The following is a 9,787-nucleotide window of genomic DNA, read 5'->3' as shown; positions in this document are numbered from 1 at the left end:
GTAGGAGGTTGCTTCCACAAAATGTGGAGAAGATGATGTTCATCAAAATGAATTATCAACTCTTCCAGGGAGTCCAGCCTCCAGAACGTACAGAGGGACCTGTGGTGGTGGATTCCAGTGGGGACGAGTTAATACTCTGTGAGGATGAGGATGTACACAACGCTGAAGAGGGTGAGGAATCGGTGGAGGATGAGGACGACATCTTGCCTCCGTAGAGCCAGTTTGTGCAGGGACAGATTAATTGCCAGCTTGTTTTGTGGGGGCCCAAACGAACCAATCATTTCAGCCACAGTCGTGTGGCAGACCCTGGCGCTGAAATGATTGCTTTGTTAAAGTGTGCATGTCCTGTTTATACAACATTAGAGTGGGTGGGAGGGCACAAGGACAATTCCATCTTGCACCTCTTTTTTTCTTTGCATTATGTACTGTTTGGGGCCTAGTTTTTCAAACTGCCATCCTGTCTGCCACTGCAGTGTCACTCCTAGATGAGTCACGTGTTTGTGCCGCCCACTCGTGTCGCTTAGCATAGTCATCCAGCTACCTCGGTGCAACCTTTTGGACATAAAAACACTATTGTGAGGTGTGAGGCATTCAGAATAGACTGGAAATTAGTGGAAATTAAGGTTATTGAGGTTAATAATAGCATAGGAGCAGAAAAACCAACACATTCTGTGATTTTAGCTGTTTTTATGCTTTTTAAAAAAAAAAAAATACAGATCCAAAACACAAAACCAGAACACGGAAGGGTGGTTTTGGCAAAACCAATCCAGATCCAAAACACGAAGAAAGATCCAGATCCAAAACACGAAAAGGGGCCGGAGCACACCCCTAGTATAAATACAGGTTCGGTTCACGCGTAGTAGGTGGGGAATGCATTCCAACATCTTGCCTGCACTTATGTGGATTTTTATTTACTAGGCTGATTTTTGTTTCTATAGTTAATATCTGCTATATTAAATACATTCTAGTTTAAATGTGATCATGGTTAATGAGCTCCCAGCAATGATGATTGCCTTGCCTGTATTTAGCATGCATCACCTATAGTCTCAGAGAGCAGCAGAACCTTCTCCTGGCACTCCTTCCTCTGCAACAAAACTCGATGCGTGTCAGGGCAGGATAATGAGCCTGGAGGAGTGTGATATATAGAAATATTTGTTATGTTTGCTTTTAAAAGCAATGCGATCGACTTAGGTGAGGATCCAGCTGACCTGATGTCACACACAGAGGAGGGTTGAGAAAAGGAAAACAGAAGCCATCAGACGCTTTGAGAGGAGATTTGTCTGAATATTATTTTATATGCTCTGCCTGCTGTTGTACTGATCTATTGTAAGAAAATATACATAGGCAGTGTGGGAGGTGGAGCTCTGTTGCTGGTGTGACTGTGAACTCACAGGAGAGAAGGGAGGAGGTAGAGAAAGACAAGGAGGAGGCTGCTACTGGGAGTGGGACAGTGTAGTACTGGGGATCTGCTTCCTGGAATCCGCAGAACAGCGATACAGCCCCACCTGTCTCCCCTTGTCAGGAGAATCCAGGGATCCTAGAGGAGAAGATAATATTACTGTAGACAGCGTCTGTGGGGTGTCACTGGAGTGGAGGGCAGGACTGATCGGAGTTGGAGGGGGACAGCGTTGGAAGAGGATCTGGATAGTACAGGTAAATAACTGCAGTGGGGAGTGCCGGGGCTGTTACTCAGTGCCGCAGGAAGCAGCCACTGTGTGTGCCGATCAGCAACGTCTAAATTGTCCCATCACATGTCAGAGGTTTGCGATCTTTCTTCGTACTCTGAATCAGGCTATGGTCCCCACATCTGTTTGGTAATGTCAAGAAACAGAAGGAAATCTAATTCAAGCTACACATGTTACGCATGCACTGATTATGTACTCTGTATGTGATGAAAGCTCAGATACGCACACAGGACAGTATGTTCTTAGTAGGATTACATGGTAAATAATACATTCGCTTGTGTAATGCAGCTGCAGTAGTGTGGAGTACAATGTGCACATATTAGCAGGAGATATCATTGATTAGAACTTTCTCACTGTAAAAACAAGTTAACACATTTCATAATGCTGCCTTGGGAAGGAAGCTAAAGGCCAGTCCTCCCTAAGTAATTTGACAGGTATGTGTGCAGGCCTTTCCGGTCTCATTACATCTAACATACTAGAGGCAGTGGTTTGTTAGTAGTCCAGGCATGGCTTCAGAGAATCTCATTCCAGCTAGATCACCAGGATTTCAGCTTCTCATTTCACCCCACTTATTCTTCCTCTTGGGTTAAATATACTTGGTAAAGTTTATTTTAACAAAGAAGACTTGTAGTAAAACTTATATTTTTCATGTAAGTAAAACTGACTTTTTGAAAGTTATTACCTAATGTACAGTATTATGTGGCTTGTAAGATTCCTTACTATATGCTAGGAATGTTGACAAATTTGCGGAAGAGCATTATTTATACCTGAACTTACTAATACCTCTTTTCCACCAAAAACCCAGGTCCGACCCTGGGTTCCAACCCTGGTCAGACCCATTTACACTGCACCTTTGATCTGGGTTACTCCCAGGTCAGCCCTGTTCACACGGAACTCAGGTCTGCCCTGCTAAACCTGTGAGGTCATAAAAAGTGGGAGGTGACTGCTCCACAACCACCAATCCGCTCATTTTAGGCATGATCCAGGTCAGATAACCTGGGTTGCGCCGTTTACACTGCACCATTACCTGGGTTCAACCCTGGAAGCTACCTGGGTTGGATTGCCGGGTCACTTGACCCAGGTTATTTTTCAGGGACCCTTTTACACTGAGCTGCGACCCAGGTAGAACCAGCAATAACCCAGGTTTTTGCTCTGGTGTAAAAGGGGTATAAGTCCCCACCTAACACTGCAACCATGGGTGGTGTAGATAAATATTTGACTAAGGGTCTATGTATTAATAATTACGGCAGTACCGCAATTATTAATCCAACTCGCCGTGAATATTTTAATGAAAATATCCTGGCTATGTACTACCCGGATCTCGCAGGCCCAGCTGATGCGGTAACCGCTGTTCCCGCGAGCTATATCACTGGCATTTTGGAGAAGTTTTTCACTTCTGTGAAAGACTTCCCTGGGGGAAGCTGACACTGCATATGCGCACAGCGTCAGAATCCGGGGCTGCGGGGGAGAAATCGAAGGATCTCTCTCCTTCCCCTGGAGTCCCCATAGGCAAACAGTAGTTTATACCATCTAAAGATGGTATAAACTACCGGGGCTAAACTCCGAACAGCTTAGCTGATTGTCATTTGTTCCCATGCATTACCGGATTTTCATGTTTGTTTACACATCCTCCTCCAACAATCCTCTCCTTGGGCAGGCCTCACAAAAAGTGTGACAAACTTCCCCATGAACAGTCCTAAGGTCTTCGAAGGAAGTAGGACCTGTAACGGTGTAAAGCAAACTTCGGAGATAGAAGCATTAAACATTTTTCGGATGTACAGTGTAAACCCTGCCAAAAGCTTCTGTTGCTCTGATACCAGGATGACCATCTACAGCGACTCCTTGTTTTCTGCGTATAAAAACTTTGGGAGAAGCATTCCATGTGTAATATTTTGGCAGCTCACAGTACACAGGGTCCTTGCAAAGTAATCATTTTGACATAGTTCGAAGAAAGAAGTCAATGTCGTTGCATAATTTGGTATAGTCAGACAGCTGAGAATGCTGGGAAAGCCCGCTAAATCTAATTTAAAATTAATTTACATTTAAAAATTTTTTAGTTGCCTAGGCCGTGTTTTAATACGCTCGTATATAAGATTTCACGATCTTGGCTTGTAAACTGTGGATTTGTATAGAAATACAGAAGGACAAATTTTTGCTTTTATATAGTAGATGAGTGGAATTTTCTGACACATACTCTCTCCCCGTATCCGACCCGCAAACGCCTCTGCCTGTAGATCTCACAAAAGCCGTTATGCGCAGGCGCAGATTCCTGATAATAGGGAATCTGATACGACAACAATAAAGTGTCCTCTGCTGCATCATGTGCTAGGACACTGCTTAATATGGAAGTTAGTTGGTGTCTGTTTGGACTAAAGCAGGCCATACAACAGAATTATATCATTCCAACTAGCCAACTAGTTGGCTGGTTGGGACGATAATCGGGCAGTGTGAGGGAGCAAATGATAATCACTTGTTTGCTTCCACACACTGAATAATGGTTGGGAAAATGAAACATGTTTGATCTCTCCCAACTAATCGTTCTAGTGTAGGGGGAACTTTTCCCCCCAACCGAAGATAAGTAGGCGGACACTGCCAGCAACTTCACCTGTCAGCGGTTTTGGCTGAGTGGGAGGAGAGGATCAGTGCTGCTGCTGCTGCATGTCAGTCTTTCTCCAGGGGTGTCTGCCTCAGTCATTAGGACCCCCCCCCCCCCCCACACAATCACCGGGCTCCCCCCTGATCACCTGCATGCTGTTACTGGTGCAAAGTGATGTTGTCTGTACTGCAATAGTCACAAATATATATGCAGGAGCAAATCACATGAGGCTCCTATGGGTCCTCACGCTCAATTGTTCTATTGGTATGAATGCAGCTGCAATGTGATTGGCTGAGGTACGCTAAGATTGAAGAACAGAAACGTTTCTATCAATTTTTTGTATGTAGTTTATGCATCACGTCTAAAAAAAACACATTGATTTTATTCAATGTGCTTCATGTGTTGAAGATGTTTACTTCATCACCACTCTGTCCTTCTTTTGGAAAGTGATTGTGATTACACTGGTCAACTCTCCTCTAAGTTCTAAAAAGAAAGGAAACTGTAACTGCGGTGTCCAGACAGGACAAACATCAACCTGAGCACCTGTACAATGAAATAAACAAATCATGAGACAAAGGGTCTCATTCAGACCCGCTCGCGAGCGCTGTACGCTCGCAAGCGGGTCGATGTTACCCAAATGTGCATGCGCATGACAGAGGCGCCTCAGTCGTGCGCATGCACGAGACCCGGCGAGCGACGGGGAAGCTGTCGCTCGGGGTCTCGCACCAAAAGGGGCTTGCTGTCGATGGTGAGTGACAGCACACCCCCTTTGGTGGGCGTGCCGGGGGCGTGGCTGCTCAGACGGAGGCGTTCCCATGGGAACGCCTACCGTCTGGGTTCGGCCCCACTGACATCACTAGTGATGTCAGTGGGAGTGTTTTTGGCTCTGATAGAGCCAAAAGCACTCCGGGCTTGCGGCAGCGAGACCCTACCACAAGGGTCTCGTCGCAAGCCCGATGGTCGCGATGGTCTTGACCATCGCGACCATCATTGTGGCCGCTCGCTATAGCTGTGGGTGGTCACCTACAGCTGTGCGAGCGGCCAGGAGGCCGCTCCAATATTAGGTAGGAGGGCCTTGATTCAGAGTGAATCAGGCCCAAAGTTAGTAAAGAAGGAAGAAGTGAGAAAACAGTAAATTAGGACAGTGAGAGGAGAGGGGGGTGGGGATGAGATCCTAACTTGACGCAAAACACAAACACTCCACCAGCCGGCATACAACCGAAGTTAAAACTAGTGGTTAAACAAAATTCCTCAAGACCCCTTATGGCGAGTAGCTAGTCCTCAAGTTGGGATCAACAAAAATTGTAGCGAAGTCTGATGTGCGATTTATATGCCGCAGACTTCCAGCGGCCCAGGGTTTTAATCTGATCAACAGAAAAGCCTGATGCCGCAGCCGACGTAGCCGCCCCGATTCTAAATGAATGGGTACCAAGATCACCCGGGGACAACCAAGCGCCGCCACGCACTGCTTTAATTATTATTATTATTATCCTTTATTTATATGGCGCCACAAGTGTTCCGCAGCGCCTTACATAGTACATACAACTAATGGGTGAACAAGAAACAAGTAACATACAGTACAGCCAAGCATATTGGAAACAGGTCACTGTGGAACCATCGGCATGCTGTAACCACGCCTCCTTTGTGGAAGGACAATGATCTTGATAATGCCTGGCCCACACCACTGGACAAACCTCTGCATTCGTGCATGCCCACATGGAAACCCAGCTACCCCTTCCCAACTGATCCATCTTAGATCGCCGAATGCAACACAAGACGGCCGAATCTTCCACATAAACATTGGAAAACAAAAGAGATGGCAGACCTCGCTTTGAAAGTGCCAGCAATTCTGATACCTGAAACACCCCATGAAAGGCCTTGACAAAAGCCAAATTAAATAACCGAGCCTCCACATCGGAAACACAAATGGTTATCAGCACTTGCAATAATCGCGCCAGCAGACTCAAATCAATAGGGTGACGTGTGTCCGGGTGATTGGGGGCTGTCTTGGCCCAACTCTTCACAGCCTTTTTGACTAAAAAAGTCTTTGAAAGATCCTCCCGACCCGTAACCCCCCAAAAAATGGGACAAACCCGCTAAAACCTTAGCCGCCACGGCTCTGCCTGACTCATACAAACTCCACACAAAAGCGAGAATAGGCTTTCGATTGGTCTTTACCTCGGTTTTCTGTGCGAGCCGTGAATCGCTGCCATTCCAACCAGGAAGACTGATAACTTTGCAAGGTCCCCGAAGCCAGGGACCGATGAGCTAGCCCCTCCATGCCTGCTCAATAACCTGCCAGACATAAGATGGGCAGGACTCGCCGACGGGGCCAATTTACGGAAACGCACCAATCAAACCGCGACAATGCATCTGCGATCTCGTTTTGCTCCCCCGGGACGTGTTGCGCCTGAAACAGAATATTAAATTGTAGGCAACTCGAAACAAATTGGGCGAACAAACGTAAAGTAGGCAAAGAAACGGCCCACTGCCTATTCACGGCGTAAACAACGCCGAGGTTATCACACCAAAAAATAATGCTGCGGTTACTCAAAAGTGACCCCCAGAGTTCTAGGGAAACTATGATAGGGAAGAGCTCTAGAAAGAGAAGATCCCTCTTCAAGCCCCTGGTCACCCACTCATCAGGCCAAGGGGCTGCGTACCATCTGCTGTTCAACTATGCCCCAAAACCCGAGGAACCCGCTGCATCCGTAAACAACTGGATCACGCAATTGGACTCCCCTGGCGACATCCAAATGCGTACCCCATGAAATGCAGACACAAATTCCACCCAAACTCTGAGGTCTCTCATAAGCTCTGCCAAAAGTCATATAAAATTATGCGGTTTTCGAGCCCGCGACGTAGCCCGCTACAATTTACGACTAAACACCCTCCCCAAAGGTGTCACACGACATGCAAAATTCAAAAGTCCCAATAGTGACTGAGCTTGGCGTAAAGTAACTTTACCAGATGCCAAAGCTACGCCAGTGCCTCGTGAAGCCGGTTCACCTTCTCTTGTGGTAGATGGCACACCCCTTTTAAGGTATCGATCACGATCTTCAAAAAGGACATAACCGTAAAATGACCTTCGGTCTTATCACAGGCGACGGGCTCGCCGAACTCCATGAACAACGAAAGGACCTCTGCTAAAAGCTGAGAACAACGGGAGGACCCAGAGGGACCCTCCAAAAGGAAATCATCTAAATAGTGACCCACTCCCAGCTCCCCCGTCCGGCTCGTGATACACCAGTGCAAGAACGATCAACATTTTTTGAAATGAGAGCACAAAATTGAACATTCCATGGGAAGGCATCTATCCACATAGAATCCGTCCTGCTGCCGAAAACCCATGGACCGAATCAATCCTGATGGAAAGGCAACAGCCAAAAGGCAGATTCCACATCGATCTTGGCCATGAGTGCCCCAACCCCAAAGAACCGAACCATATCTAAAGCTTCATCAAATGACTGATACGGCAGTCGACATAGGTCCTCTGGGATTGCATTGATAACTGAAAAACCATCAGGCCAAGACATATGCTGGATAAGTCGAAATTTCCCTTCAATATTTTTCGGAATCACCTCTACCAGTGACAACACCAAATCTGGCAGCGACGTCTCTGAAAAGGGGCCAATCATTCTCCCTAAACTGACCTCCTTCATGACCTTCTCCCGCAAAGCTGCCAGGAAAGTCAACCGCAGAACGTAATTTCCGTGGCGAACCCCGCCAATGATTGGGATACAAAGGCCATGAAGAAAACCATCCCACAACATAGCTGCTTCAGAACTCCTGGGGTAGATGTCAAGCAAACGCAACATGGCGGCTACATCTACCGGCATGGGAGCCCTACTTAGCCCCCAGGCTGGCTAGCCGACGAGGGGACCCCACCCCGGGCAGTTGTTGTTCGACTGCAGTCTTTTCCTGGGTGAGATCCCTCACAACGCAAACATTGGTGTCGAAAATTAAATTTCGACCCAAAGGGACAACGACCGTTATTGAACGCAAAGCAATGCCCCTTTGTCATTGCACATGCAGTGGATGGCCCCGCTTTCCCAGCTGGCTTTCCTTTTTGCGCCACCATTACCTCTCCTCCAACCCATTAAGGCTGCGTCACATCCAACCACACCTCTAGATCTTTGGAGCCAAATGTTATGACCGACCGCCCATGTTGTTTGCGACGGAACTCCTCATCGTAAGCTCACCACACCTGACCCTTACACCTGATCCATAGCCTGTATAGATTGGCTAAGTATCGACCTCTGGCCACCGGAGCCACCGCAGCAACCTCCCTGCTATTAACGCCGTCCTTCAGGTAACGGGCGGGCAGGAAAACATGGTGCTGCTGGCGGGACATAGCAATGTAAACTGAAAATGACAGAAGGAAAGGAAGATAGAAGGAAAGGCAGCTAGAACAGAAAGGGAGGGCAGAGGAAGAAAATGTAATCAGGACAGAAAGAAGGAGAAAATAAGTTAAACACTAGATAAGATTAGAATTAAGAGAAAAGCAACAGAAACGAAAAACCAATACACAATTGATTTTTTTAAGCCACAAATACTGCACCTGCTCCAACCGATTTCCAAGCCAGAACACCCTAAAATGGATTCTGAATCACTCCACAAAATGGCACTGAAACCCTTCCCACAACACATTCAATAGGCTGACCCCCTCTTAACTCTTTCCCCCCCCCCATTATCCCCTCCCCCCACATTATCTCACTAAAAACCTTAACCCATGATTATCCGGAGGCAGACCACAGACTCGGTGGTTTAATTAACTACTTGCAGGGCCGGGCCCAGGTAAAGGTGGGGGTGTGGCCTATTTGTGGGAGGCGTGGCCACACCCCCTTGACAAGAAAAAATCACTTGCAGTGCAGCAAAGCGCTGCTGCGCGCTGGGGAGGGGGGTGCTGTAACCTCCCCAGCCCAGCGCTAAGCGCGGGGGGGGGCACGATCAGTGTGATCACTCCCCCCACAGCCATAGGAGACTGCTCCGGCTGCTGCAGCAGCCACGAGCAGTCTCACACTGCAGCCCAGCATAAGCTGTGTGCTGAGCTGTTGTGAGGGAGGGGTTGGTGACGCCAGACCCTGGCCCCACCGGGCCCCTCTAGCAAGCCCGGGCTCGGGTAAACTGTACCCGCTCCCCCCCTCTCGACGCCCATGACTACTTGCATATAAAATGCATTCCATCTCTCTTCACATCACTGTGTGAATAAGACGCATTTAAAATTGCACGAAAAGACTGGATGCTCCACCAGCACACTGAGGCAGCAGAGCAGTGTAAAACACTAATGCCAGAGGTCAGCAGCCACCGGCCACTCACCATCTATTAAAGACCATCTGATAGAGACACCAACACAGTGAATATCACCCATTGCAACAAATATAGGTGGAATGGCGCTAGTATCACATATTAAACATGAAATAAATATGATTGCATAAAACATTTATTAAAAATATGAATGTACAATACTAATAAACAAAATAAATAAAAATGAGGAATATCACCC

The 9,787-nt window shown here is 47.3% G+C and overlaps 1 protein-coding gene across 5 annotated transcripts in view; it reads left to right on the top strand.

Annotated features, from left to right (window-relative positions):
• Positions 1-1,387: 1,387 nt before the first annotated feature.
• PTPN3 (protein tyrosine phosphatase non-receptor type 3) overlaps positions 1,388-9,787 on the top strand; it is a 753,142-nt gene continuing 744,742 nt past the window's right edge. Inside the window, exon 1 of one of the 5 annotated variants that reach the window (XM_088473619.1) lies at positions 1,388-1,653. The gene's annotated coding sequence lies outside the window, so the exon portion shown is untranslated. Of the gene's footprint in view, positions 1,654-1,709; positions 1,761-1,790; positions 1,815-2,274; positions 2,336-9,787 lie in introns of those variants that run through there. The other 4 variants (XM_088473605.1, XM_088473610.1, XM_088473609.1 and 1 more) reach the window with 4 other exon arrangements.

Source organism: Taudactylus pleione, unplaced genomic scaffold, assembly GCF_031769625.1.
Source record: "Taudactylus pleione unplaced genomic scaffold, aTauple2 ptg000137l, whole genome shotgun sequence".
Taxonomy (NCBI): Eukaryota; Metazoa; Chordata; class Amphibia; order Anura; family Myobatrachidae; genus Taudactylus; species Taudactylus pleione.
Note: the sequence above shows the minus strand (reverse complement) of the source record. Positions and strands in the feature narration are given on the sequence as shown.